Source organism: Anolis carolinensis, chromosome 1 (assembly GCF_035594765.1).
Source record: "Anolis carolinensis isolate JA03-04 chromosome 1, rAnoCar3.1.pri, whole genome shotgun sequence".
Taxonomy (NCBI): Eukaryota; Metazoa; Chordata; class Lepidosauria; order Squamata; family Dactyloidae; genus Anolis; species Anolis carolinensis.
In genome coordinates this window covers 94,812,148-94,821,052 of record NC_085841.1, presented here as the reverse complement: position 1 = coordinate 94,821,052, position 8,905 = coordinate 94,812,148, and positions in this window count along the sequence as shown.

Here is an 8,905-nt window from a genome sequence, read left to right as displayed (position 1 = left end):
GAAAATTGCTCACCTGCCCTTTTTACTAATCCCTTTCTTTCTGGGTAATATTTCAGCCCAGCATCAAAAATGAATGTGCAATGATCAGCCCACATCCTACACTATATTGTCAGGAGGATGTGTTCATTACTTAAGATCCATTGGCATTAAAAAAGCTAAGGTTAAGAACAATATTAGTACACCTGGTTTAAATGACTGTGCCTCTCTTTAATAGGCTGATATGCAGAAGGCTTTGGGTTAAACACACAGTCCCCTTGCACCAACAGCAGTGAAAACATGATGCTTATCTGTCTTTTTGTTCCCAATTGGGAAATTACAATAAGTAGTGTAATGATTTTGTGATAATAGTTTTATGAGCATGGTTTTGAGAGTTCAAAAATGAAATTAGCAGCAGTAGGATAGTGAAGTTTAACAGAAAATTAAGAGAGGGAGAGGTGAGTCCATATCCTCCAACTTTTTATAGATAAAGACAGGGATACGTGACTTGGTTTGGACTTTCAGGACAAGGAAAAGACCAGATTTCTGTTGCTGTTTGCTGGTTACTTGTAGAAACAACCTTGAATTGCTTTTCAGAATAGGACAGTGAAAAAAAGATACATTCATATCTCATCTTACTGGGCTGAGGAACAGTGGGGTTTGGCTCCAGGACCTTCATGGATATCAAAATCCATGGATGCTCAAGTCCCATTATGTAAAAAAAAATCAAGGCTTTTTGTTTTTTAAAAATTTATTTTCACACAGTGGCTGGTTGAACAGTTGATGCAGGATCTGTCAAAATGGTGGGCTGACTATCTGTCTGAATGTGATCATTGAATATGGAAGGAATGAGTACTATATCTGAGTAGGTGGCTGGGGAGAGGCATCAGAGAAATTCTGAATGGTTTGCAAAAGGGATGGGCAACTGCTCAGACCATTTTTCTTCCCTGTGTCCATCTGTCAGTTTACACAAACAATTCTGTCTGTCCACTTAGAGATTAGCCCATTAGCTCATCTACTCAAAGATAGATCTCATATATTCCTGCTTCTTCCAACATCCTGTTGCATGAGATAGAGTGTTGGCTGTTCTGTCTATGGAAGAGGCTTACCTTGATACTGGAGATAGGAGAGTGCCTTCTGCTGCAATTGAGGCCAACTAGCCAGCTTAAAGATTCAGAGCACGCTCTCTGGCGCACCCACTTCTGACTCCCTCATACTTCTCTGCCCCCAAGTTGGCTTCCTTGACCCTGCTGCCTGAGGCAGCTACTCTTCCTAAGAAAACTCTCAGTGCACCCTTCCTTCCAAAATCTGCTCTGGAGAGTTGAATTGCCCTCTGGAACAGATTTTTGGGACCTGCAGGGAAGAGAGAATTGGAAAAAAGCTGTTGTGCAATGTTGGATGCATCCTCAAGATGCTGAACAACCAAACTGACTGACCAGGATAAAGTAAGCTGAGCAAAATAATCCAGTCACACAAGAATTCAAATGCAGGCATTGTATCCTCCCTTTAGTAAACTTCTCCAGCTCTTTTGGGTAATCAAGATTCTATACAAACTCCTTTGCGCTGCCACACAGTTCTGCTTTACTCAAATCGAAGGCATTCTCCCCAAAGGTTATATTGGCTTCAAAAGGGGAGGAGGTATTAAAAGACCACAAACACCCACACAGTGCAAATAAATGTGCCTTTTTAAAGTGCCTGCAGTATGTTATTGCTCAGTTAATAACATTTGGGTCATGTAAATAAAGTGGCATTTCAAACTGAATGGGAACTCAGGGATGCGAGGAGATATAACCCAAAGAGGAGCTCCAAATCCCTGCACATCTGTTCCTCTATTTGTTCAATTTACATTTTAAAATTAATTCCATTATTCTTATCAAGCTGCATCCTTCCCTCCTGTCCTTCCAGCATCTGTCCTCCTGACACCTTTGTTAATTCCACACACAGAGAAAGAAAGGCAACTTCATGGACCAGCTGCTAGGAGAAAACTGTGTAGCCTTCCTTCAATTCCCACGTAGGGCCCCTGAGCCATGTGCCTTTGAAACGCTAACAGTGTCCTCAGACTTTGCCCAGATCCTTGATTAAACCCAGGCTTTCTGGGCAGCTGTTGAAAGAGACAACACCTTTAGCAATTGCTTTGGTTGAGTTTGGATTAGGAAAGCAGAAAATCCCCATCTACCAGGCTTGTGTTTCCCAGACAGACTTCAACTATTTTAGTGCTCAATGAAAGAAAAGCAGTAACAAACTGATCTGAATATATTTGCTTTTAAAATTATATTTTAGGAACTGGGTACCACAAATGGTATAAAACTTCTGGTAGTGGGACACAACGTAGAAAGTGAAAGAGACAAACTTTTATGGCTTATATAAGAGGCAGGTTTATTGCTGTTTATTGCTGTGGTACTGTTTGCCCTCTGTATTCATGGATTTAACCATCTGATAGCTTTAAGATATTGATTGGTATACCTATTTTATGTACTATATACCCAGGGTTGCATAAACATTTCTCAGAAAAAAGGGGCCATAAGTTGAAAATATTTAAGGAGCCCTGGCCTAGAGAACACTTCTCTAGGTATCACTAGGCCATCTAATGCAATTCTATGGTATGCTTCAATTAGAAGCCCATGGCATTGTTCATTTTAAGTGACAAAAGGAAGGCTCCCGATTACAAAAAATTGTATTATTTATTTATTTATTTTTTATTTCTCACATTTATATTCCGCCCTTCTCACCCGAAGGGACTCGGGGCGGCTTACAACAGTGGCCCATACAAACCAATATAAAACAGCACATGAGTTAAAACTATTAAAATACATTTTGAATTAAGAATATACATTTCAAACATAAGATCATAAGATCAGATCCTGTGAGGGCTGTTCGGCAGTGGAACTCTCTTCCCCAGACGGTGGTGGAGGCTCCTTCTTTGGAAGCTGGATGGCCACCTGTCAGGGGTGCTTTGAATGCGATTTCCTGCCTCTTTGCAGGGGGTTGGACTGGATGGCCCATGAAGTCTCTTCCAACTCTACTATTCTATGATTCTATGATCCGTTCTTCTTCATGCTTTGTCCATAGTTCAGTCCATGTCATCTTCACCATTTATTGATTAAAAGCCTAGGCACACGGCCATGTTTTTAGGGCTTTTCTGAAGCCCAACAGGGTTGGAATTTGATGCATCTCTCTTGGGAGGGTGTTCCACAGCCGGGGAGCCACCACCGAGAAGGCCCTGTCCCTCGTTCCCACCAGCCGTGCCTCCGAGGCAGGTGGGACGAGAGCAGGGCCTCTCCAGATGATCTCAGGGATCTTGCTGGCTCATAGGAGGAGATACGTTCGGACAAGTAGATTGGGCCAGAACCGTTTAGGGCTTTATAGGTCAAAACAAGCACTTTGAATTGGGCTCGGTAGCATATCGGCAGCCAGTGGAGCTGGCTTAACAAGGGGGTGGTGCACTCCCTGTAGGTCGCCCCAGTTATTAATTGGGCTGCCAGCCATTGTACTAGTTGGAGCTTCCGGGCCGTCTTCCAAGGCAACCCCACGTAGAGGGTGTTGCAGTAGTCCAAACGGGATGTAACCAGGGCATGGACCACAGTGGCCAAGTCAGACCTCCCAAGGAATGGGCGCAGCTTCAAATATTACTTGAAGAGGAAGGGACTAAGTGAGAGATGACAGGCTGAACCCCTGCAAAACAAGCTTGACAGACGCTGGATGATCACACAATAGAAATCTAGTCTGGAAGTACATCAGTCTTCCCTATCACAGTGCGGCCTTGTAGACACTCTCTAAATACAATTGCCAGCAATAAACTGTGTAGTTCTATGAATGTTTATTCAAAAATCATTCTGATTGTATTTGGCAGACATATTTCCATAATATTTTTAGACTAAGGGTCTTTTTTAAGAGTGCTATATTGGTTGTGGTTTAATTTGATCTATATTGTAAGTATATATTTTACTCATGCAATACAGACAGGTATGGCCCTAGGTAATTTTCAAGTGTAAGCGAACAAAATTTTGGCGCCCCACCAAACTAATCCCTGAAAAATTAAAAGCGCTGGATAAGCGAAAATGTTGGATAATAAGGAGGGATTAAGGAAAAGCCTATTAAACATCAAATTACATTATGATTTTACAAATTAAGCACCAAAACATCATGATTTACAACAAATCAACAGAAAAAGCAGTCCAATACATGGTAATGTTATGTAGGAATTACTATATTTGCGAATTTAGCATCAATATTGAACTGGGATATAGGGCAGTGTGGACTCAGATAACCTAGTTCAAAGCAGAAATTGTGGGTTATTCTGCTTTGATATTCTGGGTTATACGGCTATGTGGAAGAACACTGAGGGTCCTTCCACACAGCCATGTAACCCAGAATATCAAGGCAGATCATCCACATTATCTGCTTTGAACTGGATTATATGACAGCATGGACTCAGATAACCCAGTTCAAAGCAGATATTGGGGGATTTTCTGCCTTGATATTCTGGGTTATATGGCTGTGTGGAAGGACCTTGGATTATCCAAGACCACACTGCCATATATTCCAGTTCAGCTGTGTGGAAGGGGCCTGCATCTCTCCCTTTGCCCGAACAACCCAACCCCTGGGCGGGGCCTAGGTCCTTGTGGACCTTGTGGGCCTGGCTCTTGGTGGAGGGGAGCCATAACAGACACCCAGGCCTGCCCCTCCCAGGTCCCGCCTTAGGCACTCACCTTCATGTCGGGACAAAGAGGAGGCGGTGGCCAGTGGTAGTGGCAGAGGCCCAGCCTGGCCCAAACCAGGCCCGTTGCGGGCTCCAGTTCCCCCCCGTCCCCGCCTCCTCCCTGCCTCCCTCCTTGGCCTCGTCCTCACTGCTCCTCCTCCTCCATCCTGGCCTGGCCGGTGGCCCTCCGCTGCCCCCTTATTCCTGAGGAGGAGGAGGAGGCCGAGGCGTCTTCTTCCTTCCCTCCGATAGTGACTCTGCCGGCAGGCACCGTCGGGGGGAAGGAAGAAGATGCCTCGGCCTCCTCCTCCTCCTCAGGAGCAGGAAGGGGGCAGTGGATGGCCAGGCCAGGCCAGGATGGCCTTCCTTCCCTCCAGCCAGGCCAGGCCGGAGGGAAGGAAGAAGACACCTTGGCCTCCTCCTCCTCCTCCTCCTCAGGAGCAGGAAGGGGGCAGCGGATGGCCCCCGGCCAGGCCAGGCCAGGTAGGCCAGAGGGAAGAAGATGCCTTGGCCTCCTCCTCCTCCTCAGGAGCAGGAAGGGGGCAGTGGACGGCCCCCGGCCAGGCCAGGCCAGGCCGGAGGGAAGGAAGAAGACGCCTTGGCCTCCTCCTCCTCAGGAGCAGGAAGAAGGGGGAGGCGGAGGGGCCCAAGCCAGGCCAGAACAGAGGGAAGGAAGAAGACTCCTCGGCCTCCTCCTCTTCAGGAACACGAAGAAGGGGGCGGCGGAGCCCCCAGGGCTAGGACGGAGGAGCAGCAAGGCCGAGGCTGGGGAGGGAGGATCCAGGGATGACAACGGTGGCCACTTTTGTCCGTGTTCTCTGCTCTCCCCTGCGAGGGGCACACACACGGGGGCACTCTTTAGAAGATTGGGCCCCTTCTGCAGTCACGTTCTTAGTGTATAGCTAGAACCGCCCCTGAATAGATTAAATTAAACCACAGCCAATATAACTCTTGGCTAGAATGTGCATTCAGTTTCTCTTCTGCATCATCTCCTACCATTGCACATGATACAGATTACCTTAGGTTCAAAACGAATAGTTACATCGCAGGATGAATAATCTAGGAAACATACTGAGATACAATCCATAGCCAGTGTTAAGATTATGTTGTGTGACTGCTTTTACATTCTACAGCAATCATAATAAATAAGGGCTGTGTACGTCTATTTGATGGTCAAGAAGGGCCTGTAATGATAGATAAATTAAAACTGGAATGGGATAATCTCCTTAAAAAGAATAAGAGGATTCTAAGGCAATTTAAACTGCTGTAAGAACCAAGCTAGAACTATCAAGCTCTTTGCTGGAGAGGCTGAGAAGTGGACATTTTGCATGTTGAATGTTTGTATTTTAGCTTTTTTTAAGTTAATAATTTATTTAGGACATGTATCCTCAAACTCCGGTCCTCCAACCGTTTGGGTCTCCAACTCCCAGAATTCCTGACCATTGAACAAGCTGGCTAGAGCTTCTGTGAATTGGAGGCTTGAACAGTTGGAGTTCAATAGCCAATGACCAACTTGCCCATTTGGGACTTTTCCTTCCCACCTCAGGCTCCTATGCATCTCCAGTCCTTTGAGAAGTGTTCAAGAGATGGGAAAACCAATGCAACCTTTTTCATAATCTGTGTGTCCTATTAGCTAAACTCAAGCAGTACTCTGCTTAAGAGCGAACAGCTTCTCTAAGGGCCCTTCCACACAGCCCTATAGCTCCGAATATCAAGGCAGAAAATTCCACATTATCTGAGTGTGGACTCAGATAACCTAATTTAAAGCAGATATTGTGGGATTTTCTGCCTTGATATTCTGAGATATAGGAATGTGTGGAAGGGCCCTAAGCTTGTTTGTCATCTGTTTCATTAGCACTTATATTCAAATTATATAAATTAATGTACCTACACACAACAGATTCTAATTAAATGTTATATACTTAAACCTTGTTTCTCTGTAGCTACCCTGAATTGAAGGTATCCATCTCCATGGATATAGTATAGACATATGTATATTAGGGCTGTGCAAATTTTTCGTAGCTTGTCATAAGTCAAATCAAATTAGATTCATACTTACGACAAGATATCCGATGCGCAAGTGCTATCTGCACCAAAAAATTAAGAATTTAAACTTTAGCCTAGTATTTTTTCATAAGTTGTGTAAACATCATAACTCTCTGGGATGCAGTTTTAATTCATAGAGCAACCAAGCACTACCAGGAGGTGAAGCCAAACATGTTGCCATGCCTCTCAGCCAATCAGGGCTGGGGGGGGGGGGTAGAGGAGGAGCTGCTGTCATTGCTTTTTCCCCCCTGTGCCTCGCTGCACCTTCCACTCATGCTCAGGAAGGGAAAGAGAGAGGAGATCCGTGGCAAGTTAGCTTTCCAGGCAGGCAGGCAGGCATAGGCCACAGGGTTGCACCGGAGGAGAGGAGACTCCATTAGCTGCTGCTTAGCTTACAGCTAATAGCTTTCTGTAGCTGAGGCTGACTTTTCATGCTAGAGAGAGGAGATAGAAACTTTGCACACTGTAGAGAAACTGAGACAGGCACTGGCCTGCTTGTTCTTTTTTGGGGTGGGTGGGTGCCTTTAGCCTTACGACTTGTATTTTGCTGCATTTTAGGGAATCTTTGAGGGTTACCTGCTTGGGCTCTCTGTGTGCTGTGTCACATACAGCCAAAAAGCACACATTTTTTTCACCCAGCCGCAACTTTCTAGCACTAGTGTGCTCTCCATGTGCCTAATACAGCAAAAAAGCACACAACCTATTGTTTAACTCTGGTACAAGTTGCTTTGACTGCATTTTCTAGTGCTAGTGTGATTTCTATGTGCATAATAAAGTAAAAAAAAACACACAACCACTTGTTTAACTCTGGCACACGTTGCCTTAGCTGCTTTTTTTAGAGCTTGTGTATTCTGTGTGCATAATACAACAAAAAGAACACAACCACTTGTTTATCTTGGCCACAAAGTCAAAACGCCAAATCCAAACCCTTTTTTGGGTGGGGTGGGGGGACTATAAAGATTCCCTGGGTTTTGGGAGACCTGGTTCTTGCTTAATACAGTGCTTTAGCCAGCCATAGCAGCCAAAAAAGATTCTTCTTGACAAAATTTAAAAAGATTCCCCCAAAATCATGAGATATGGTAATATTTCTGAATTTTGGGGGTAAGTTATGCCCTGGTTATGTTGTGTAGAAACATTCCAGGACATAGCTCTTGTAATTTGTTTTTAAAAGGGTTTTTTTTTGGTAAAAACCAAAGAAATTTCTCAAAAATCAATAGATGAGTGAAACATTCTGAAACTTGAAGGGGGAATAGTGTTAAACATGTTCTACCATTGTAGCAAGTTTCACCTCAATAGCTCTAAAAATGAGGGAGAAAGGAGCCCCAGGAGCCCCCCCTTACTTTAACAAAATAGGTACATTTTTTTACTATCATTATAGTAGTAAAACTTTTACTAACAATACTTTAGAAACATTTTAGAAATGAAACCCTGGCACCCCTTAATTTTGTAATGACTTTTGAAACATTTTTTTATTGATTGCACAGCCTTAATGGATAATATTTGGATGCGGATGTTCATCTCGATTTACATGCTTCTGTCTACGTCTGGCCTGGAGCACTGGGATTTATTTTCATAGGTGGATGGTCTTTGTTACATTTGGACATTTTTATTTCAAATTCTACAATCATGTAGCTCTTCACTGTAGTTAGTGAGCAATGCAAACATTCTGTGAGCAATGCAAACAGATTTTAAAAATCTGGCATCTGTATACAATTTCATATTAGTTTTATGAACCCAGCAAGAAAGATGACTATTTTTATTAACTGTCCAGCTCATGATTTTGCTTTGGCATACTCAAGGATATAGAAAAATAATGTCCTGTGTTGAGTTACTGCATCCAGTTTGCATTGATCAAATAGGTGTACTGTAATTGTTTAACATTATTATGAATTGCCATTATTGTAATTTAATTTCTTATTTCATCTTTGAGAGATTTTTTCAGTTTTCAGGTAGGGATGATACACAAGCTGCCATCAGGTCACCTATACAAGAGTAATGGTGTTATTATTCAGCCTTTTTCTACTTATCTTTTTAAAGCTATGTCCTCTCTGCCTTATAAAAATGTGATGTTATAATCTCACAATAACTCTAACAAATCTCTTGTGCAAAAGAATGGGGAGAGGGTAAGCTCTCACAGAACTGGCTTCAGCATAGGGCTGACTGAAGTTAAAATTTATCACACAC